The sequence below is a fragment of the Sus scrofa genome, chromosome 2 (genome assembly GCF_000003025.6).
Source record: "Sus scrofa isolate TJ Tabasco breed Duroc chromosome 2, Sscrofa11.1, whole genome shotgun sequence".
Lineage (NCBI taxonomy): Eukaryota > Metazoa > Chordata > Mammalia > Artiodactyla > Suidae > Sus > Sus scrofa.
The window spans coordinates 39,132,349-39,157,252 of record NC_010444.4 but is presented as its reverse complement, the minus strand read 5'-3'; the positions used below and the strand labels follow the sequence as shown (position 1 = coordinate 39,157,252).

General features: G+C 39.7%; 1 long non-coding RNA gene across 2 annotated transcripts in view; it reads left to right on the top strand.

The window, feature by feature from the left end:
• LOC110259291 overlaps window positions 1-24,904 on the top strand; it is a 135,056-nt gene that overhangs the window by 32,100 nt on the left and 78,052 nt on the right. For both annotated transcript variants that reach the window (XR_002341549.1, XR_002341548.1), the window contains exon 2: window positions 12,908-13,018. This is a non-coding gene — a long non-coding RNA (uncharacterized LOC110259291). The remainder of the gene's footprint in view (window positions 1-12,907; window positions 13,019-24,904) is intronic.

The following is a 24,904-nucleotide window of genomic DNA, read 5'->3' as shown; positions in this document are numbered from 1 at the left end:
GAAGTTCTTTGCACATTGTTAATGCCCCTCGTTCATTTGTGGCTGGGCTTTTGTTATTACAACCCCTCATTAACTCTGGTGTGAGTCATTTAATTTGGCCTTTTGGTTTAGCAGAGTGCAGTGGGTTTCTGGGTGTTTACTGGTAAATACAAACCACTGTGGAGTGGTAGGGTGGTAGGGTGGAAAGTCAACTCACAGGGTCCTAGTTGCCCTGTGGATAATTTGATAATCACTCTGCAGCAGGTGTTTGCATTGAGTAATTCCTCCTCTTGGCATAATTTTGCAAACTGCTCGGCTTTTACAGCCCCTGTGGCTCCCACAGCACCATTTCTAATGGTAGCTTTCAAAATGATTTCAGCAGCACGTGGGCTGGGACGTTAGCTTCCTACTGGCCCATCTCATTTACTTGTTCATTATAAAGTCTAGAAATTTAGAATCTGGGAGTTCTCGTCGTGGCGCAGTGGAAATGAATCCAACTAGGAACCATGAGGTTGCGGGTCCGATCCCTGGCCTTGCTCAGTGGGTTAAGGATCCGGCATTACCGTGAGCTGTGGTGTAGGTCGCAGATGCGGCTCGGATCTGGCATTGCTGTGGTGCTGGCATAGACTGCTACAGCTACAGCTCAGATTCAGCCCCTAGCCTGGGAACCTCCATATGCCGTGGATGTGGTCCTAAAAAGACAAAAAAAAAAAAAAAAGGAAATTTAGAATCTAGGAGAAAGTATCAGGACAGAGTAGGAAAGTTTGTCTTGTTGACCATTTAAAAAAATTTTTAAATTTGAATTAAGGGAAAGTGGTTTTAATCTTTTCAAAAAAACGCAAGCAACAATGAGGAAGTAAGAATGTTGACCACTTTTGTATTTTAGAGGTGAGGACAGTAGCTGGGTGGGGAGTGGGAGTGAGGACATAGAGAACAGCCCTCCTAGCAGAAGACTGTCCTCTTATCACTTGCCAGGTGCTCATCAGTGATGCCACAGCTGTATTTCTATTAGCTTTATTTATTTGTTTATTTATTTAATATAACGGCTGCACCTGTGGCATTTGGAGGTTCCCAGGCTAGGGATTGAATTGGAGTCTCAGCTGCTGGCCTACACCACAGTCACAGCTATAGTCACACGAGATCCAAGCCATATCTGTGACCTACAATGCCGGATCCTTAACCCACAGAGCGAGGCCAGGGATCATGGATACTAGCTGTGTTTGTTTCCATGGAGCCGCAAAGGGAACTCCTCCATTAGCTTTTTAAAAAGACCAATTTTATGTTGCAAAAAGTAAGTTTTAGAAATTTAAGAGACATAATTTTAGAACTCAGAGCCTACTGTGTGGCTTAGAGATTTGGATATCTTCACAAGGAAAGAAAGATGTGTATAAAATCAGCAAAAGGTATCTGAAGTCTTTGTGTCTGTTTGTTTTTTAAAGCACTGTACTGTTATTTATTTGGACATGATTTATTTGCCAATCTTAAGAGAAAACAAACTTAAATCTTCTGAGCAATCAAAATGTATGTCCCTAAGTCTGCTCACTAATTTAATGATCAAGAGAGCCCCTCAGTACTCACTCAGAGCCTATTTACTCTTATGTTACAAATACTTACAACACACATGGCTATCCACTTCCCAGCTCATAACTGATTAGAAGCTGCAAAGCAGACGGGGAACAAATAAGGAGAGGATCTCAGACATACTGAGAACAGCAAGAAATAATAGCTGACAGCTTGATTGTGAAGGAGGAGACAGAAAATCCATATAGAGCAAACAGAACACTATGAAAGCTTAGCAGTCTGGAGCCAGCCAGGGTTTTCCAATTTACCAATCCCAGAAGGTCTCACTGGATCACAGCATAGAATAAAAACTGCTGCTCATGATTATGACTTAGAGTCATCAAGAGAAGATTGTGTTATTAAATTGTTTTTAAAAAGGTATGTTTAGGAGTTCCCATTGTACCTCAGTGGAAACGAACCTCACTAGTATCCATGAGGATGCACATTCAAACCCTGGCCCCGCTCAGTGGCTTAAGGATCCACTGTTGCTGCAAGCTGTGGTGCGGGTTACAGAGGTGGCTTAGGTCTTCGTTGCTGGGGCTGTGGTGTAGACCAACAGCTGTGGCTCCAACTTTACCCCTGGCCTGGGAATTTCCATGTGCCACGGGTGTGGCTCAAAAAGAAAAGAAAAGAAAAGCATATTTGGAATAATTTCCTTTGAAGTTGGCTAACATTAAGATGCAAGTCTTGGAGTTCCTGTCTTGGCACAGCAGAAATGAATCCGACTAGGAACCACAAAGTTGCGGGTTCAGTCCCTGGCCTTGCTCAGTGCGTTAAGGATCCAGTGTTGCCATGAGCTGTGATATAGGTCGCAGACATAGCTTGGATCCTGCATTGCACTGGCTGTGGTGTAGGCTGGCAGCTGTAGCTCCAATTTGACTCCTGGCCCGGGAACCTCCATATGCCATGGGTGTGGCCTTAAAAAGCTGACCTTTAATACTTTGGAAAAATATTTATGTGGAGATTAATTTCTCCATAATGCCAAGTAATTAGCACATAAAATTTCCTCATGCCTTGAGTTTTGTCTTAGACAAATGTTCTGACTCAAATTGAATTTTGTAATTCTTTCTCTAGTGACACAGCTGGTCTAGCGAGGGAATAAAACAACTAAAATGACAACTAAAGATTTCTTGGTCCCTCGGCTACCTCTGAGATGCCAGGTGTTATGGGGAGGTCGGTTACTCTCTGGTGCTTTGTCTTTTCATTTCTTCAGTGGGGTTCTCAGACCCAATCCAGCTTGACAAACTGTGATTTTTTTTGGAAATAGTAGCTCAATAAATGATAGATGTTCCTCTTTGTGCTTAAGGCAGAGCTGAGCCATGCAGGCTGCCTTTCCTCTTGTTGGGATTAGAGGGACTTACTCAAACTTGATGCTCACCAGCATCCTGTTAAAGTATTTTAAGATGACTCTAAAAGAACTTGGAGCCAAAAATGTTAATAACCTTTATCTCTCAGTGGTGAGGACACAAGAGATTTTTTATTTTTCTTTCCTTTGCTTTCGTCGTACTTTCAACATTTCTAAAACAAGTATGGGTTATTTTATAAGGAAAGAAGTAATAGAAGCTATTTTTAAAAAATATAGACACAGGAGAAAAACCCGAGGCTTTCTAAATGCTTGGAGAAGTTCAGTCTTAAAGGTAGAGCATGTTTGAAATAGAATGTGGTTAATGCGACATCCTAGAGGTAGAAAGCCCACTTAGCAACGTGTGTGTGTGTGTGTGTGTGTGTGTGTGTATGTTTAGGGCTGCACCTGTGCTGTTTGGAAGTTCCCAGGCTAGGGGTTGAATTGGAGCTGCAGCTGCCAGCCACAGTCACAGCCACAGCAATACCAGATCCAAGCCGCATCTGGGACCTAAGCTGCAGTTTGCGACTGTGCCGGATCCTTATTCCACTGAGCAGGGCCAGGGATCAAACCAGCATCTTCATGGATACTACTCAGGTTCTTAACCCACCGAGCCACAGGAGGAACTCAGCACTTGGCAACTCTTATCTTTGCCACATTCAGAACTCTCAAAATCAGTGGCAGTTTTTCAGACTTGAGGAGTAAAAGTAGCAGCCAGTAAACCAGAGGAATATGGTATTAAAAGAAAAATCCCCGAATAGACAACTACTGTAACCCTGGGCTCCCCACTACTTTCTGTCTTGCAGAATATTATCATGGCAGCCTCCTTGCCAGGGACGACCTCACTGTAATTGCCCAACACTAACTGTTAAGAAAGGAGCATTTTTCTAGACTCTGAATCTCTGGCCCCTGTTCCCAGGATCATCTCCTTATCTAATCATTAGAAAATTAACAGCCTACCGGAAACCTGTTTAAAAACACCAGAGAAATAGCAAAGGATCCAGGAGGATGCGGAAGCTCTGAATATTTAATGTCCCAGAAAACTGGCTGTCTGGACGCTGCCAGCAACTTGGAAACAAGTTGATCATAGCTCAGGAAAATGGGCCTGGCCCAGACAGCCCCAACCTGGCAACAGCTTGTAGGGAGTAAATCCTCTCACTGAAGGTTTTTCTTAATCTGAATAAATTCAATTTCAAAATCTGCCCTTGATCTAAGCCCCTTAAGCTTCAGGGGAAGGGCTAAGGGCCTTCAGGGTCAATGCCGGTAGCAAAGGATAGGAAAAAAATCCACCTTTCTTCATAGCTCATTGTTGCTTTCTATACGCTGTTAACTGACTGCAGAAAATGTTTGCTTGCAATAAAATTGTCTTTAGAGAACCTCCTCCCTTTCCTTTAAAGACGGCATTCAGTGCTTCCTTTTTTAAGTGTTCAACATTATTTAGTGGAAGGAACACCTGACAAAATGTTAGGAAGCCTGGGTTATAACCCTGACTGGGCCATGCCCAGCAGTGGGATTGAGGCAGAGCAACTGCTCTCAGCTTCAGTGTTATCAGTACAGTGTGGTGGTTGGGCCAGACACAATTTTCTCCTAACTGTGTGGTCTTTGTAACACTTGTCTATACAGGTGCTTTCCCAGGGATGGGGATTATAGTCAGACAAGCTTGGCGAACACTGAAGACCACATTCCTGCTTGGAGATTCACAGTGTTCATTGGTGCACTAAAGGCCCTGAGAAGTCCTGTAGCAGAGAAACTTTTTCAGATGTTTCTAGCCCAGTATTTCCCCAAATTCTTTACGAAACCAGGAAGCCCCTTCTGTCTGGAAGCCCCTATTGTGAAAACCAGAGTCCCATTGTGAGAGCGATATAGATGGTCTTGTGTCTGGTCTACATTTTACCAGTTGCACGCCTGAATATGAAGAGGGCATGATCAAGATTGAGGAATGATGTCTTTTACAGTGCCGGTGGCTTGAGGTTGGAGACATCATTTATTCTTTGGTTTAGGAAATTAAAATCCTAGAATCCAAAACTACTCAGCAATTGCATTAGTTTCCCATTGTGGATGTCGTAACAAATTACCACAAATTTAGTGGTTAAAAATAACAAAAATGTATTTTCTTTTTCTTTTTGGGGGAGTCTACATCTGTGGCAGCTAGAATTTCCTGGGTCAGGAATTGAACCCACGCCGCAGTTATGATTTGTGTTATAGCTCCAGCAATGCTGCATCCTTAACCCTTTTTGCTATAGTGTATTTTCTAGAAATGTATTTTCTTATAGATATTGTACTAGTACAGATGACTATCTGTACAAACACAGTATGCTGTAGAGTTATTACCCAAGTTCTTATGTATAATGTGAGACCTTGTGTCATAGGCCGATAAAGACAGTGTTACATGGTAGGGCATGTAGCATGAATTCAGTTAGATCAAGATGTGGGTCCATACCAATCACTTAATAGCTACATCACCCTAGGCAAGTTATTCAATCTTCCAAGCCTCAGTTTTCTCATCTGTAAAATGGAGATAATAATAGTATCCACCTTGTATAGTGTCCTTGTGAGGACTGAATGAGATGAGACCCATAAAGAACTTAGCGTAATGTCTGGCTAATGGTAAATGCTGAAGACCTCTTGGCTTTTATGGTACCACAAAACTTATCACGGTGGGGGAGAGTGTATTCTGTGAGACCTCCAAGGGAATAGGAACAATGTGGTAGAATTCTGGAACCATGGCATATGGGGATGACTGTGTTTGCAGGACAGGAGATCTGCCTTCAGATAGACGAATATATTCTCGTTTTTCAAGAGATAGAAATCCAACTTAAACTCAATTTTTTTTTTTAAAGGAAATGTCTAGTTTACCCCCCGCCCAACTTAAAAATTTAGGGAAATACTAGCTCTGGACCTTACGAGATACAGGGATTTAAACACTGTCCTTAGGATTTATCTTTTTCTCTCCAGCGCTCTATTATTCTGCCTTTCCTTTGTGTTGATTCCATTCTTAGGTAGACTTGCCTTTCATAGTGAGAAATTGTTGCCAACAACACCAGGCTTGCCCTTAACTTCTCAGTAGTCTAATCAAGTTCCAAAATATCTTGGCATTGATTTTCAAGGCTGTCAGGTGCCCTGGAGCAAAGGGTTTTTCAGATGTGGGCAATCCAGTGTTGAACTCTAAATGGCCAGGCTTAAGGTTGCATGTCTATCCCTGAACCAAACCCTGACCAAGGATTTGAAATGCTCTGATGTACCAGCCTGGGTCAAACAAGCACATATTTGTACCTGAGGCCCCTGGCTTAATAATGAGAGACGGGGGGTTTCCTACACACGCTCAGGGAGCTTTGCTAGAAGTGGTGGAAATGAAAGACAAAAGCAATGGGCGTATATCTGGACAAAACTATATTTCAAAAAGATACATGCACCTCTGTGTTCCTTGAAGCACTATTCACAGTAGCCGAAACATGGAGACAACCTAAATATCTATCGACAGATGAATGGATTAAGATGTAGTAACATATACAATGGAATGCTACTCAGCCATGAAAAGAACAAAATAATGCCTTGTGCAGCAACGTGGATGCAACTAGAGATTCTCATACTAAGTAAAGTAGGTCAGAAAAGGACAAATACCATACAATATCACTTAAACGCTGAGTCTGAAATGTGGCACAAATGACCCTATCTACTGAGCAGAAAGAGACTCACAGACATACAGAACAGACTTGTGGTTGCCAAGGAGGAGCGGGGAGGGAGTGGGATGGAGGGGAGTTTGGGCTCAGTAGATGCCAACTATTACGTTTAGAATGGATAAGCAACGAGGTCCTACTCTCTTGCACAGGGAACTATATCCTGTCTCTTGGGATAGACCATGATGGAAGATAGTATGAGAAAAAGAATGTGTGTATATGTATGACTGGGTCGCTGTGCTAAACAGCAAAAATTGACTCAACACTGTAAATCAACTGTAATAAAAATAAGGTAAAATTAAAAAATTATCATGAAACATTTTATATTAAGGGGAAAAACAGTAAATGTGTTCTATGGCTGTATGAGGAGCCTCGTGGTGAATAATGAACAGAGTCTTTTTTTCTACCTGGCTGAGTGCTAGCCTGTTGTTCAGGCTGGCTCGCTGCCCCCTTGGCATAGTGTAAGCGGAGAGAGGCTGGGATTTGTCCTGATACCAAGTAATGTTCCGAGGGGCTTCCCTGCTCCTATGGCCAATGGACCCTAGAGCTCCTGAGCACATGATGTACCATCCAACCTAGGACAATTGTGAGTGAAAGGAGATGCTGTGAATACTTATGCTAGGAAGAAGGGCATCAGCTTTCCCAGGAACTTGAGGACATATAATTATCCTACTGTGAGCTCATGAAGAGCAATTCCACCCCACTCTGCCAGTGTTGACAGAGCCCTTACTGTGCTGGCTCTGGGACAACAAGGTGAAAAGGTATTCATTTGGGGTGTTTGTTTCAGCTTTAGCAGATCCATCCTCTCTTTGTCTCCTTCCCCAGCTCATCGAACCCTGTTTGCTGGCCTAGGTGTACTTGTCTGTCATGTTCCTCAGCACGAGAATGAAAGACTGTGTTGACCCTTTCAGAGACTTAACCATAAAGCCTGCTCTTTCATTCTGGAATATCAGACTCTGGCTCAGGCAAAGGAATTCACAGTATGAGGTATGAGTGTGGTGTGTCTGAGACAGTCTCTCCCTGGGCTTTAGGACCATACCTCAGTTTTTCCAATACCATTTGTTGAAGAGACTCTCCTTTCCCCATTGAATATTCTTGGCACCCTTGTCAAATATTAGTTGCCTGTTTAGGTATAAGTTTATTTTTTGGCTCTATTCTGTTCTGTAGTCTGTGTGTCTGTTTTTGTGCTAATCCCATTTCTGTTGTGAATACTTTCGCTTTGTAACACAGTTTGAAATCGGGAAGCTTCTCACTTTGTTCTTCTTTCTCAAGATTGCTTTGGCTATTTGAGATAGTTTGTGATTCCATATGAATTTTAGGATTGTTTTTTCTATCTCTGTGAAAAATGCCATTGGCATTTTAATAGGGATTGCATTGAACATGTAGATCACTTTGGGTAGTACAGGCATCTTAACAATGTTGATTCTTCCAATCCATGATTGCAGGATCTTTCCATTTATTTATTTTTTCAAATCTGCCTCTTCCTTTTTATTTTATTTATTTTTATTTTTTTTAAAATAAATAATTTTATTTTTTTTAAAATAAAAATAAATAATTTCCACAGCATGTGGAAATTCTAGGGCCAGGGATTGAACCCAAGCCACAGCAGTAGCAATGCTGGATCTTTAAGTTGCTGAGCCACCAGGGTACTCCCTCTTTTCATTTATTTGTGTCCTCTTCAATTTCTTTCACTAAAGTCTTATAGTTTTCAGTGAACAGATTTTTTTACCTCCTTAATTAAAATAGTTCCTAAATATTTTTTGATGCACTTGTAAATGGGATTTTAAAAAAAATTCTTAATGGTTAGTTTGTTCTTATAGAAACACAACTGATTTTCATATGTTGATTTTGTATCCTGCAACTTTACTGAATCCATTTATTATTTCTAAGAAAACTTTAGTGGAGCCTTTAGGATTTTCTATATGTAAGATCATGTCATCTGCAAACAGAGACAATTTAACTTCTTTTTTCCATTTTGGATGCCTTTTATTTCTTTTTCTTGCCTAACTGCTCTGGCTAGACCTTCCAGTACTTTTTTTTTTTTTTAATGTAGTTGACGTTCAGTACTATGCTAATTTCAAGTGTACAACACAGTGATTCAACATTTAAATACATAATAAAATTCCAGTACTATGTTGAATGAAAGTGAAAGAGTGGGTACCTTTCTTTGTCTTATTCCTGATCTTAGAAGAAGAAAAGCTTTTAGCTTTTCACTGTTGATGATGATGTTAGCTGTGGGTTTGTCACATATTATGTTGAGGTACATTCCTTCTATACCTAATTTGTTTGAGAGTTTTTAATCATTAAAAGATGTTGAATTTTTCACATGCTTTTCCCACATCAATTGAGGTGATCATCTGATTTTTATCCTTTATTCTGCTAATGTAATGTGTCACATTTTTTGATTTGCATATGTTGAACCATCCTTGCATCCTAAGGAGCCATAAACAAAAGAATGAAATTGGACCCTCATCTTATACCACACACAAAAATTAGCTTGAAATGGATTAAAGGCTTAAATGAAATGTATTAACCCCAAACCATAAAACTCCTAGAAGAAAACAGGAAAAAGCTCCTTGACATCAGTCTTGGCAATGATTTTTTTGGATATGACCCCAAAAGCATAGGCAACAAAAACAAATATAAAAAGGTGAGACTACATCAAATGAAAAGGTTTCTGTACAGCAAAGGAAGCAATCAACAACATGAAAAAGCTGTGTAGAGAATGGGAGAATATATTTGCAAACCATATAGCTGATAAGAGGTTAACATAAAAAATATATGGAGAACTCATACAACTCAATAGCAGAAAACCCCAACAACTCAATTAAAAGATGGGCAAAGGACCTGAATAGACATTTCTCCCAGGAAGAAATGCAAATAGCCAACAAGTATATGAAAACGTGCTCAACATCACTAAGTATTAGAGAAATGAAAATCAAAACCACAAACTCATCTGTTAGGATGACAATGATCAAAAAGAGATGACAAGTGGGGGTAAGGCTGTGGAGAAAGAAGCTACACCAAGCTCATTTCCGCTTTGGTCCATTTGTCCCTGCTGTTTCCCCTGATCAGCCCACCCTGCCCTTACATCTTCCTGGGGAAGACCACCTCTGCATCAGATTTCACCATATATGTCATTTCCAAAGATCTTTTTCCTAACCACTCAATTTAAATAGCCCCCTCACTTGACATTTCACACCATTGACATTTTTTGTTGTGGCGGTGGGGACTGTACCTGTACCTATGCATTGTAGGGTATTTAGCAGTATCCCTGACCTTTGCCCACTGAATGCCAGTGACATGCTTCTCCCCCCACCGACTCCCACCCAAGGTTTTGACAACTCCAGTATCTCCAGACATTGCCCAGTGGCCCCTGGGCCATTGTCTCTAGTGAGAACCGCTGGCTTGGAGCTGTTTCTTTTCTGATCTTGGGGTACCAGAACGAGTCCAGTAACTGCCGATTCAGTTCCTTGCTGGTTTCATTGTGACTTCACTCACCATTTACATTCCTCTAGTTAAGGATCATGCTTTGCTTGACTCTTTGGTCACAGGGGGCTACCTCCCAGCTTCTCTTTATTCTAGATTCCTCATTAAGAAGGCATCATTTCCAGGAGCGGAAATGAGAATTGGTTGGGAAACTAATAGCCTTTATCTGGAACCACAAATAAGCTTTTCTGTGGGCCATTCTCTGCAGGGCACAAACTGGCTTTCAGATGTGAAATATGGTGCTTTTTACATTTTAAATAGTATATAGGTAGTTCCCATTGGAGCACAGCAGAAGTGAATCTGACTAGTATCCATGAGGGTTCAGGTTCGATCCCTGGCCTTGTTCAGTGGGTTAAGGATCTGGCATTGCCGTGAGCTGTGGTGTAGGTCGCAGATGCGGCTCGGATGCAGTGTTGCTGTGGCTTGTGGCATAGGCTGGCAGCTATAGCTCCAATTCGACCTCTAGCCCCGGAATTTCCATGTGCCTTGGGTGCAGCCCTAAAAAAAAAAAAAAAAAAAAGTATGCATACTCTCCAGTTTAGTGTGGTACCACCACATTAGCATGTCCGAGTCTTATATCTCCAATTCACACATCTATATGATGTGCATAGCCTATATGAACTTCAGTAAGCAACCAAAATTCATGACCATCATGCTTTAGACATAAGTGCTCATCTAAATGGAATAGTCCAGTTCTAATGTACTCACAAATAGAAGTTGGTGTTGTTGAAGGTGGAAGATGGGGTAGCCATGTAGACAACTTTATCTGTATTTCTACTGTGAGGTCCAGTGACATAGATTCCAACTACATTTATTTACGTTCTCCCTTAGGTAGAGAATTCTGGACTCTTGAGAGAAAGTGTTCTTTTCCTCTTCACGTTAGCACCTGCATATTTGCATTTGGAGTTGTATTCCTGAATTGAGGGGGCTGAGTTAGAGTAGCTGAGTGAATCCATGCACCCTCATATGATTTTGGTGACCTTGTGCAATTTGAAGACTCCACATTCTTTCTTGGGTGTTTTATCTTCTAACAGTGGATTGCTGATGAACTTAATTTTATCTATTTTTTTGGACAAATATGGGTCTCTCCAGGCTGACAAGAGCATTCCAGTAAATAAATGCTAAGCTAAAATACTTTCTGTTTTCTAATGAGAAGATATAGTCTGTGCAAACTCTAATCATATTCAAATATTTCTATCAACATATCTATTACCTCAATAGGAATTCCTACAGGATTTAATAAACAGCTTATCTCTCGCATCCTCAGAGACGCTTCCTCTCGTCTATGTCAACTCATTTGTACTGTGATAAGGACCCTTTTCTCATTACTGCCTTTGTATAAGGAGCAATTTCTCCTTCTAGACTGTAAGCTCCTTAAAGCCCGTGACCACGCTGTACACATCCATATGTCCACCATGTCCAGCAGGGGGAAAAGATGTGTATGAGATACTCAGTATATTTTTGTTGGATGAATGAGTATGTGATTTGAAATTTAGGAGGGGATGCTGTGGTTTAAAAAAAATCAACAGTACATTTTAAAAAGAAAATTTACAAAACTCAGAGACAAATAGAAAGCAGACATTATCCATACCCCTTGACATATCCATATACATTGAACAATCACTGTAAATATTTCAGTATGACTTTTTTCTTTAACCTCTATTTAGACAATATGTTGCCATAAAAGAACAATAGTACTTAAATGCAAATTTGCATTTTGCTTTATTTTTACTCCTTACTGTGTAGATTGAGCATTTTCAAATTATTAAATATTTTTTTTCCAAAACACAATTTTTTTTTTTTTAAATGCCAGCACCTGAGGCATTTGGAATTTCCTGAGCCAGGGATTGAATCTGGACCATGGCTGTGGCCTATGCCCCAGCTGTAGCAATGCCAGATCCTTAACCTTCTGTGCCTGGCCGGGGATGGAACTCACGCCACCCCAGCGACCTGAGCCTCTGCAATTGGATTCTTAACCCACTGTGTCACAGAGAACTTCTGCATAGTATTTCACTGATGGCTAGATAACGATTTACTCCTGGACTTTGGATTGATTTTAATATGGGCTATTATTAACAGTGTTTTGATGAACATCTTAATGCAAAAACAGGATGCATCATTTGATACATTCTTTTTTTTAGTATATATATCCCTCTAGATTTTTATTTGATAAAGAAATTGAAGTACTAATCACCATACTACATGATATGATTTATATTTTGAAAAATGAAACAAAAGAGGGGTTTTTTGGTAAATATAGCAACACAGATGACTATTCCTTAATGTATAGTTTTGTCCCCCAAATGGAATATTTGTTTAATAGTCAACTTAAGATGTATATATAAATAAAAATATGTAATGCTTCACAAATTTGCATGTCATCCTTGCGCAGGGGCCATGCCAGTCTTCTTCATATGGTTCCAGTTTTAGTATATATGCTGCCAAAGTGGACACTAATTTGATACACCCTTAGAAGTAAAATTATTGTGCCAAAAGTTTAAAAGCTTTTGCTACAGATGTTTGCAGTTCAATTCCTTTTTTCTCCATAGTTATCCCCAGACAGTAATTTATTAAATGGTCCTTTATTCACAATAGTGACACAGAGAAGGACTAACTTCTGAGCAACAGCAGCAGTAGTAATACCTATAATAAAGACAATAATAATGACATCTGTACAATTTACAGTTTAGACAGTGCTCGTCTCTCACTTATCTTCTTTTGTATTTAAGGCTTGTTTTCTTTTGTACACAAGCAGATATTATTCCTATCTTATAGATGAAGAACACAAAAGAAGCTTGAGAAGATTAAATGATTTGTCCAAGTTCACATAATTCATCAGAAGTCTTTTATGTCCTTTCAGCCATACCAAGAGGGTTAGAGACAAAAATGAAGAGGAGATGGAGATATGGAAGGACAAATGCAACAAACGTATTGAAAAGAAACTTTGAAGGTTGGAAATACAGCCTGAAAGGTCAGAGTGGCATATTTTGTTATTAGATCAGTAAAACAACCTTTTGGAGCTAGCGCTGTAAATTTAAATTTTTGGAACATTTCACAAAGGGTAGTCTCTTAAGTTCCTAAACCTCAGATATACTTTCCTAAAATACCCTGATAAAGTTGTGCCTTTGTGGTCCCCTAGCTGTGTCTGGTTAGAGGTAACATTCTAGGCAGGAGATGATTTTATCAGGAGAAAAGGATGTCTAGAACTTGTTTTGGGTGCCCAGATACTTTCAGTGCTAGAAGGGACTTAGATGTCATTGTCTCTAATTCCATTTTACAAAGTCTCAGAAGTAACTCATTCAAGGTCACAAAGAGATTCAATGTCAGGGTTGAGCCCAGACCTGTGAAATACAGTGTAGATCTAGACAGAGTGCAGAGAAGGAACCAGGTTACAATAAAGCAAGATTTTTTTTTGAAGTTCTGAACAAAGGCAGATCTTAATTCATTTAGCATAATATGAGTATTCACATTGTATTACATACAAATGCAGTTTCAGTTTACAAATAAGGCAAGGAAATGTCTGTGTAAATCACTCAAGTAAGCTTTCCTGTTTTCCTTGTTTATTTTTCTATACCTTATTGTGTACCTTTAGCTAAGTAGTTTATTTAATAGTATCATATGAGTTACACAAATAAGAAAGCAGAATCATGCATTACCAGGCATCCTAGGAAAGTATAGGTAAATCAGACTGGTTGTTTTCTGAACATGGTTGATTCTGAAAATCATTTGGAGGACTTTCTATGTGCAGATTGCCAGAGCCCTACCCTAGGGATTCTGATGTAGATGAACTTGATCTGATGAACTTGACTGCTTCCTCCCAAACTTGCTTAAAAAACAAAGATCTTTAATGGTAAATGAATCCTTGAAAATAAGATAATGAATTCTCAAGAAGTCTTAATGCAAAACACAGCAAGAGTTTTTTTTGAAATGCCAAAGTCAATTGCCCATCCCTGTTGAAAAATAGTTAGGGGAGGTAAACTACTAAATGTCTATTCAGAATGACCCTATACTTAGAAATGTCTGAAAAAATTAAGTTCAAGAGGCAGTAATAGTCAATAAACGGATTTTCTGTTGTGTAAATGTTTATACAGATGTTGTAAGTGAGACTTTTCAAAAAAAACCCATAGGTTGCTGACAGCGGACAACTTTGCATATGTGTGTTAACAGGAGAATGTGTTGTGTTTCAAATGAATGGGGAAGCGGGTCTAAATGACTTTCAGATTAGCTGGAACAGATGGAAGGGTCACAGTTGAACAACTTGACACACCAGCATAAAGGCAACGTTGAAGTGGAGTTCATTGCCTCTGACAGATACTGTCAATCAACCTCGGCACTCTCTCAAGTTAACCAACAGCCTGGACCCTTAAAGATTTAAAAAAGAATTTTAAAAGTATTTTGAAGCAGGAACTGGAATTTCTTTTTTTCTTCTTTCTTTTCTTTTCTTTTCTTTCTTTTTTTCTGGGACCAAACTCTATCCCAGACTGACTAAGTTTTTTACAAGGCAGTAGATTATAGACATTTTGGAAACTAATATATAAGCTTAGCTTTAGGGGCTTTCAATAATAAATCACTTTAAAAATTTAGTTCACATTATGGCTTTTGAGGGTTCTATTCTCACACTAATTAGAACACAGTGCAGAATACCAGAATGAAAGAAATGCAAGTGTTTTTTGTTCTTAACTGTTCAACTTGGATTTTGATCAGCTGTTGTTATAACAGCATGTGCAAGTATATTGTGCTTGCAAATAACCTATACTATGTTTAGGTTATTTTTTTCTAGGTCTAACTTTGTAACTTAGTATTTGTTCAACTTTTGCATGTGGCCCAAATGATAAAAAAGAAAAAACAATTAACATATTGTCTTCTTTTGTGAGCACTTCCTCAAGACTAAGATGGGGTTTGGAAGGTAGCTTTGCTCCCCTCAGGCCACTAGGGGACCCTTGAAGAGTCCGAAGACTCTTCCAGATCATCAACCCCAGGTGGACTCTGGGTGGAAAGGTACCGTTTTTTTTTTTCTTGCCTCAGCACAGCTGACTAATCCAAATGAACACATTGCTTCCTATTTGCTTCTATGCATGTTGCTAGAAGGCTGGAGTCCTGGAAAATTCAGAAAAGGGATTGCAAAAAAAAAAAAAATAGAAAAAGAAGAAATTTGATCATTCGCAACAACATAGGTGGATCTAGAGGTTATTATATTAAGTGAAAAAGTCAAAGAAAGACAAAACGATAACATTTTACTTATATGTGGAATCTGAAAAAACAGAACAAATGAACAAATGTAACACAGCCGACTCATAGATAAAGAGAACAAACAGCTGGTTGGCGGAGGGGAGAGGGTAAGGGGATGAGTGAAATAGATGAGGGAGATTAAGAGGTACAAACTTCCAGTTACAAAATAAATCACAGGATGAAATGCATAGTATGGGGAATATAAACAAGAGTAGTATAATAATTTTGTATGGTAACAGATAGTAACTAGACTTATTATAGTGATTATTTTGTTATGTATAGAAACACCAGGAGTTCCCATTGTGGCGCAGCGGAAATGAATCTGACTAGGAACCGTGAGATCATGGGTTCGATCTCTGGTCTTGCTCAGTAGGTTAAGGATTTGGCGTTGCCATGAGCTGTGGTGTAGGTCAGAGACACATCTTGGATCCTGTGTTGCTATGGTGTGGTGTAGGTCGGCAGCTGCAGCTCCCATTCGACCCCTAGCCTGGGAATCTCTTTCTTGTGTACATGGAACTGACATAGCGTTATAGGTCAATTATACTTTAATTAAAAAAGAAAAGAAAAGAAAGGTGATTACTATTTGCACTTCTCCATCAGACAGGGACTCTGATTTCGGACACTGGCTGCCTGTGGACCCTAATAGTCTAAGAGTGCCCATGGGAAGTGAAGAGGGGATGTTAATTATTAGAAGCGTAAGGTATCTTATACACAATGTGTCATGGCTAAGTGGTTAACCTTACAGCTTGATCTCCATCTTTTGAGGCTGACATGCATTTGAAATGGTGGCTTTAAAAAAAATAAATGGGTTGTTGGAGCATCTTGCTGATGCTGTTTGTATGGTTAGAGTGGCATTTTATATCCTAAAAACATTTTTGTAGAATCTTGGACTATATCCAAAACTTCAAAGGGTGGAAAGTTCCTTCAGCTCTGTGCTTATCACCATTTCTTCCCCAAACAATGATCCATCTTAGAAAACCTATCTTACTTATAGCCTAGAAGAGGGAGCCCAAAGAATCATACGATTCCAGCTTGACTACAGCCTTTTAGACCGATGTGGACACCTGAAGCAAGCTCAGCCAGTTCGAGTCTCTCTCCTGGAAGTTGAAATTTAGTCAGAGGTTGAGTCAGTTGGCAGTGTTGGTCATTGGAGCTGTATGCATGTAGAGTAGTCATCATGGCTACCTAAAGCCTCACGCAGGTAGAATTTTGGGAGAATAGAAACTAAAAGCTTAGCAGAGGAAACTAATCTATAAAGAGTAAGAGTAGATAAGACATGGGCAAAGTCAAGCAGAGAGATCCACATGGCTCCAGGTGGAGGAAAAGAATGGATACTTTTTCTGTTCTCATGAGAACTTGCTATACATTCTGTAATTGGTTTGTGGGAAATTCCCCTTTCTTCTCATACTAAATGTTTTGAATTTGACAAAGTCTTCTGTTAGCAACCAGTATGATTAGGGTACCATGAAATTTCCATTGATTAATTTTAAAAAGTTTATTGAGCACCTTCTATGTAGCTGGACCGGTGCCAGCCCCTGGGACAATAATGAATGAGAAAGGCAGTGATAGATTCCTAAGGAGTTTACAGTTCATGTCAGTGTCTCGTACTTTCCCTACCATCTCCTCCAAGCCACTTGTGGAATTTATACTATGAATGTAGAGAAGTCAACCAAAGTCTTCCTCTCCTCAGTCGTTCTCCAATCATTTCTTTGGTAACCTGCTCTCTAGGTGCCAAACTGTACTCACTGTGGGTGACTATAATGTGGTTCTTTTTCCCATTGTTCCCTGTCTTCCCATCTTAAAACTTCCTTCTCCTTGTCCAGTTTTTGTAGGTCCCTGCTAAGAAATATCCACATATTAATGAGTCATTATGATTTAATGTGGTGTCTATGTGACTTGTCTATGCCTAAGGAGAGAAAAAGCCCCACACTTTGTGGTTTAAAACAACAGTGATCATTTAATTTGCTCAAGAATCTGCGATTAAGGCAGGCATGATGGCTCTGTCCATGCTTGATGTGACATCAGCTGAGCAATTTCACTGGGGACTGGAAACCCATCTTCAAAATGGCTCAGTCACTTGGTTGGCAAGTTGTTGGTGGTTTGTCAGTTGAGAGCACAGCTGGGGCTAGGGGCTGGGGTCTTCATTTGTCCTCTACATGGAACTTTCCACTAACTACTTAGGCTTCTTTATGGCATTGTATTGGGTTCCAAGAGCAAGCACGACAAGAGAACAAGACACGTTTATGACCCAACCTGGGAAGTCACATAGCATATTCCCACCATATTGTATTGGTCAGAGCAGTCACCAACACCCACCCAGGCTTCATGGGAGAAGACATAGATTCAACCTGTTAACTGAGAAATAGCAAGGTTCCAGAAGAGTGTATGGTATGGGAGACCTTGGAAAATATATGTCATAGGATCTCACCTAGATAAATATGCATTTAATCTGGGCCCTATTTTAATGAGAGCTCAGCCAAGAAACAGAAGACGACCAAAACCATTGAACATGAAGTGTGGGTTATCAAAAGGAGTCAAGGAAATCTCTCAGTAACAAAATATAGGAAGTATAGCTCAGCCTCACAGGAACTGGAAATTGAACAGACAGTTGTTTTTCCAGCTCCTGTTCCTTCAGGAGCCACATGACCTCTGACACTGCTTCTCTCTGGACATTTGGTTCAACCTCCCACAGGCTATTCATTTTATTGGAAATGGCTATCTATCTGCACAGATTCCACATAATCTTTTCACATGAGTGCCCACAACTCTCTAATGTCTGTGTCTCTTGGTCATAATATAAAGATGGTTCAGCCTAATCTAAGGATCGCTGCCCGGGTCAGATGTCCAGCCCTATTCCCATCAGTCGTGGCCAGGGTGGGATGTCACACTATATGAACCAGACTTCCCAGTAAGGATAGACAGAAGGAGAACTTGTCAAAGAGAGATGATGTCAAGGTAAGGTGGATAAGGATATCAGATCACCATCTTTTTGTTAGGATTAAGAAATTTAATGTAAGTAGGGTTTTCAAGGCAGATCTTAGCATGTAGAAAATGTTCTTTTTTTTTTTTTTTTGTCTTTTGTCTTTTTTTGTTGTTGTTGTTGTTGTTGCTATTTCTTGGGCCGCTCCCACGGCATATGGAGGTTCCCAGGCTAGGGGTTGAATCGGAGCTGTAGCCACCGGCCTACGCCAGAGCCACAGCAACGCGTGATCCGAGCCGCGTCTGCAACCTACACCACAGCTCACGGCAACGCCGGATCGTTAACCCACTGAGCAAGGGCAGGGACCGAACCCGCAACCTCATGGTTCCTAGTCGGATTCGTTAACCACTGCGCCACGACGGGAACTCCGTAGAAAATGTTCTTGCTCTGTATTTTGGTTTTAATTAGGCAGGCATTCAAAACATTGCCACTCACTATATTTCCCCAAAAACTAATTAATACATATGCTTTAGATACCCTAACTAGAACATTAGATGCAATAATTTGGGGTAAAATTTAACTTAGAATCCACACTGAGTAAACAGTTTGGCATTAACATTGAAAACACTTACAAAAGTAATCTAGGAAGAAAAAATAATTTGTAAGAGCACGGTAACTCTTTTCTAGAGTGTCTTCAAGATAAAAAAAAAAAAAGAATCATTTATGAAATAAGTAGGGTAATTTATAATGATTATCACAAGGAAAATTCACCAGGAAAAATTAATAGAACTTTCATGGGTTAACAGAGTATCAAAAACATGTAGCCCAAAATTGTTTATAAGGAGAAATTGAGTGGGACAAAATTATTTTTTTAAGATATTGGTATCACTTTCTGATATCAGGTAGACAAATAGGACAACTTGTAGAAAACGAGTAGAAAAATGTATATTTTTAAAACATAAAACTTGCAAAACTTTTAAGCATCCATGTATCATATAAAACACTGAAAATATACTAGGCCACAAACAAACGCTCAGCACGTTCCAAATGGCGTTAAATGCTCTACAATTTAAACAGAAGTTTAAATGTACAATTTAAAATACTCTTCTTCATAACCAGTGGGTAAAATAAGAAAACAAAAACTTCCAACTAATGACTATTTAGAAAGTGGCAGTAATGAGAACATTGAATATCAAAACCTATTGAATGTGGAAAATCTGAAGGTGTTAGCTTTTAAATATAATTAAAAATGAAATGCAACATTATGTTTAAGAATAGATGAGAGAGAATTGGATGCATGTTTACATAAAAAGTTGTATATAAATATTCATAGTAACAATATTCCTAATACCAAAAAAATGGTAATACCTGAAATGTCCATCAATTGATGAATGGATAAATAAAATATGGTGAGAGGTGATGCAGTGATAAGAATCCAACTCAGCAGCTCAGGTTGCTGTGGAGGTGTGAGTTTGAGCCTTGGCCCAGTGCGGTAGGTTAAATGATCCAGCGTGGTGTAGGTCACAGCTATGGCTTGGGTTCAATCCCTGGCCAGGAAACTTACACATGATGTAAGTGTGGCCATAAAAAAAAAAAATAAAATGTGGTGTATTCATATAATGAACTATTATTCAGCCATAGAATGAATGAAGCATTTCTATGTGCAACAACGTGAGGAACCTTGAAGATATTATGCTAAGTGAATGAAGCCAGACATAAAAGACCAAACATTGTATGATTCCATTTATATGAAATGTCCAGTGTAGGCAAATCTATAGAAACAGATGGTAGATTAGTAATTACCAAAGGCTGGGGACAGTAGGGAGTGACTACTCACAGATATGAAGTCTCTTTTTGGAGTGATAAAAACATCCTTGAATTGGGTAGTAGTGATACTTTCACAATATTGTGAATATACTAAAACCCACTAAATCGTATGCTTTGAGGGTACATTTTGTGGCATGTGAATTATATCTTGATAAAAAATTATGCAAAAAATGTAGAGTAAAGGAAAGACAACCCAACAGACCAAAAGAAGGTGTGTTGGCCATGAAGCTGTCATCTCTCAGCTCTGAGCACATCTTTTCTACTCTGCTTTGTGAAGCTTGGACAGGGATTCTGCAAACCATATTTCTCTTTGGATAGCTTGATGCTTAGTAGAGGAATTAGAGAGGAACTGGACACCTGGAGGAGGAGGCAGGGATATGCTTCTCCTGTTGCTGTGTCTCCTCACAGTGGTTCTTTACCATTGTGGTGACACAGGATCCAGCTTCCTGCTTCTTTCCACACTCTCTGAGCCAGCCTCATTATGGCACCTCAAAGGTACCAGCTGCCCCAGAGAACACCTCCTCTTCAGAGGCCGTCTCCCAACTTTCCAGGCTCTCTCTCTCAAATTCCAAGTTCTTAAGCCCCACACTCTGCCTTTATCTCCCAAGGAAGACAGCAACTCTCTATGTTGTCAAGTTGTGTGCCATCTCGGAGACACTTCTGCCCTTTACGTCTTCTAATATTTATTGATTTATTGATTTTTATATAATGATTTTTTCCCCATTATAGTTGGTTTAGTGTTCTGTCAATTTTCTACTGTACAGCAGGGTGACCCAGTTATATATTTATGTATATGTTCTTTTTTCTCACATTATTATGCTCCATCATAAGTGACCAGGCATAGTTCCCAATGCTACACAGCAGGATCTCATTGCTAATCCATTCCAAAGACATCAGTCTGCATCTATTAACCCCAAGCACTCCCTCCCCCTCCCCCTTGGCAACCACAAGTCTATTCTCCAAGTCCATGATTTTCTTTTCTGTGGAAAGGGTCATTTGTGCTGTATATTAGATTCCAGATATGTGATATCATATGGTATTTGTCTTTCTCTTTCTGACTTACTTCACTCAGTATGAGAGTCTCTAGTTCCATCCATGCTGCTGCAAATGGCATCATTTCATTCTTTTTTATGGCTGAATAGTATTTCATTGTGTATATATACCACATCTTCCTAATCCTATGTCTTCTAATATTTATTTAACCAACTTTTCATCTTAACTTCTTTCTGTTCACATGACTAGTGTAGTTTCTATTTTCCTAACAGGATACTAACTGATGCTGATGCAGATAAAAACAGAAATCACCAATTTAGACTGAATTTATAGTTGTCAAGCATTAATTCTTTGATCAAGCCAGTTAAAGAAATAAACCTGTGGAAAATGACTCTATCTACAAAACAGAAGCAGACTTACAGATATAGAGAACAGTCTTGTGGTTGCCAAGGAGGGTAAAGAAAGGAATGATTAGGATTTGGGATTAACAGATGCAAACTATCATATACAGGGTGGATAAATAACAAGGTCCTAATGTGTAACATAGGGAATTATATTCAATATCCTATAATAAACTGTAATGGAAAAGAATATGAAAAAGAATATAAATGTGTATGACTGAATCACTTTGCTATACAGTGATGCTGAATCATTTTGTTTTGCAGAAATTAACACACATTGGAGTTCCCGTTGTGGCGCGGTGGTTAACGAATCCGACTAGGAATCATGAGGTTGCGGGTTGGGTCCCTGGCCTTGCTCATTGGGTTAAGGATCCAGCGTTGCCGTGAGCTGTGGTGTAGGTTGCAGATGCAGCTCAGATCGCCAGTTGCTGTGGCTGTGGTGTAGGCTGGTGGCTACAGCTTTGATTAGACCCCTAGCCTGGGAACCTCCATATGCTGCGGGAGCAGCCCTAGAAAAGGCAAAAAGACCCCCCCCCCAAAAAAAATTAACATACATTGTAAATCAACTATAAAATTTTTTTAAGTTAAAAAACACAAATCTGTGAAAAATCATATTAAGACACACACAGAAAGAGGGAGAGAATAAGAAATACATATGTTTCAAAGCACAGGAAAAGATGAAGAGATACCTAATTTATTTTATGAAGTAAACAAAATAGTAACACATCCTAATTACCCCGACAAGAAAAATATAGCAAGAGTTTCCCATGGTATTCCATGGAATACACTGCTACATTATAGAATCCTGTCCTATTAATAGGTGTGACTTGGAACATGTGTTCTGTGGTCAGAAAGATGTGGGAAATTCTCATGTTATATCTTTCCCTTGGAGCTTCACAATGCATGTTTGCATATTAAAGGCTCTGAGGATTTCTGTTAAGAAATGTTAAATGCATTTACTCAAATGTTTTCCAAATGTATTTGATGTTCTGCAGATATTCTAATATATACAGACATGCCACTGTAGATAATCTTACTTCTGAACATGGGTGGGACAGTCCAAACTAAAGTACTAGTACACTGAACTCCGTAATACCTTCTGAGCAAGTAATATGTATAACCAGAAAGCAAGAACAGTTTACTATAAGAAAATATATAATTAAAATACAGTAAAAAGTTAAATAAGACAAAAGCATAATTATCTTAATTATTGGATGCCAAAAACTTATATGGTGGAGTTCCCTTCATAGCTCAGTGGAAACAAATCCGACTAGGAACCATGAGGTTGCAGGTTTGATCCCTGGCCTTGCTCAGTGGGTTAAGGATCCAGCACAGCCACAGCAACACAAGATCTGAGCCGTGTTTGCAATCTGTACCAGAGCTCACTGCAGTATGGGATCCTTAATCCACTGAGCGAAACCAGGGATCGAACCCACGTCCTCATGGATCCTAGTTGGATTGGTTACCGCTGAGCCATGACGGGAGCTCCTGTAATATGTTTCTTCTTTGAGTATAGTTGTCTGGATTAACTCACCCATTCTTTTCTCTAATTTACAAGACCACTTTTGCTAAATTCTACCTTTGGCAGGTATTTTGTGTGTTTTTACCAAATACTCGTCCATGTCAGGCATGGTCTGTTGCAACAGGAGTCCCATTCCTTTTATATTACAGCATTCTGCCCTTCTAGAGGTGTTAGGAAACTTGACATTTGATTTCCCTCATTGATTTCCCCCAAGAAATGCTGTAAGTGGGGGGTTACTGGTGGAGTTCCCACTGGGGTTCCTTCCATTTACAACTCACAGCATGTTGGTGTTCCCTCCAGAAATATGGTACTGTTTGTGTTTAGATCTACAAAAGTTTCTGAAAATTGCTGGTGTATAAGGAGCATCATTCCTTAGCTTCTGGTGGTAAAATGGATTTTTTTTTCTCCTATAACAGTTGATTTTCTTTGATAATTTTAGTAGAAATTTTGTTTAGGGAGGGGATATTAACAGAAGGCTTATTACATTCTTCCATTGGGATCTGTTCTTCATCTTTTTTCATGTATCATAGATGTAACATGGCATGTTACCTCCACTAATAGGCTGAATCCAAAACTGAGATGTTGATATTTAGAAGTCTTTTTGAAGGATTGAAATCACTTTATCCGAGAACCCCCAGAAGAGATAAACAGCACTGTGTATAGAGAAGTTTGGGCAATTAGAAGTCATAATCCCACTCAACTAACTTTAAAAAAAAGGGGGGGGGAGTTTTTGTAAGAATGCATAGAAACTGAATCTGGGACCAGAATACCTCCAGTTCTTCAGGTAGCTGCTCTCTCAGTATCTCACTTATGGGCCATGCAGTTTCTTATAATGACTTTCCTTCTGTCTGTCCAGTCTCCTCACTATCACCCAGACACCTCCTAGCTTCAGTGTGCCTGTAGTCTCAAGCAGACCCCACCCCAGCCCAGCCCCAGGTCTGCCTCTAGACCTTTCTGCTTGGTTCTAACAGCTACTGTCTTGTTCTTGTTTCCCAAAGAAGAACCTGGATTGGCCCAGCTCAATTTTGCCAACAGGCTTTTTAAAGCATAAGGGACAGGCTGCTTTCCAGTCCAAGACCACCTCAGTTCATCTCAGCTGAGGTGCAGAGTGGTGTGAGAAGCATGTGCTGCAGATTGCAGCTATTTTGAGTGGCAGGGGCTCTAGATCTTACTGGGCTGATCTGCAGGTGGTTCTAACCTAGGTTGTGTCTAGGACCACTCCACATTCCTTGTCTCCCCTAACCAACAAGAATAAACACCACCCTCCCTAGCCACACATTCAACGCTGCACCCTTTTAAATGTGCCCCCATTACACCCGCCTCCCACTCCCACCCTCTTTGTAAGCCTCACCGACCTATTTACTGCAAAGCCCCCCGTGGATATTCCCACCTCCAGGCCTTTACTTCTGCCATGCCTACCTTCCCTCCCCGACTCCCATATTCTTCAACGTCCAGCTGAAGTCACTCTTCCTTTATACCAATAATAGCTACTGTTTGTTGAGCATCTGCTGTGAACCAGAATTTTCCAGGGATACAACAACCACTGTTAAAAAAGGAAGAAGGACAGTTACACTTTGTTTAGCTTGGCCTTTGACTGGAGTGTTTCACCATTTTAGAAAATTATATCCACTGATGGCCACACGGCTTGGGGTACTTGAATCTCCAATCAGAGATTCAACCAAAATATAGCTCTGTTGGTCTACCTTTATAGCTATGACATTTACAATAATTCTCTGGGTGGATGAAAACTTCTAACCTCTCATAACTGCATTAGGCTTCCTCAAGCATTTACATATTGAAATATGTGCTCTTTTATTTTAAATTTATCTTCTTTTTGTTCCTCCCTTATATTTGTGATAGAGCATTGCATTGCATTTTTGAAATTATATATGTAGATAGGTTATATCATGTATGATAATATCTATGGATTATTTTATTTTATTTTGCTTTGTAGGGCCACAGCCA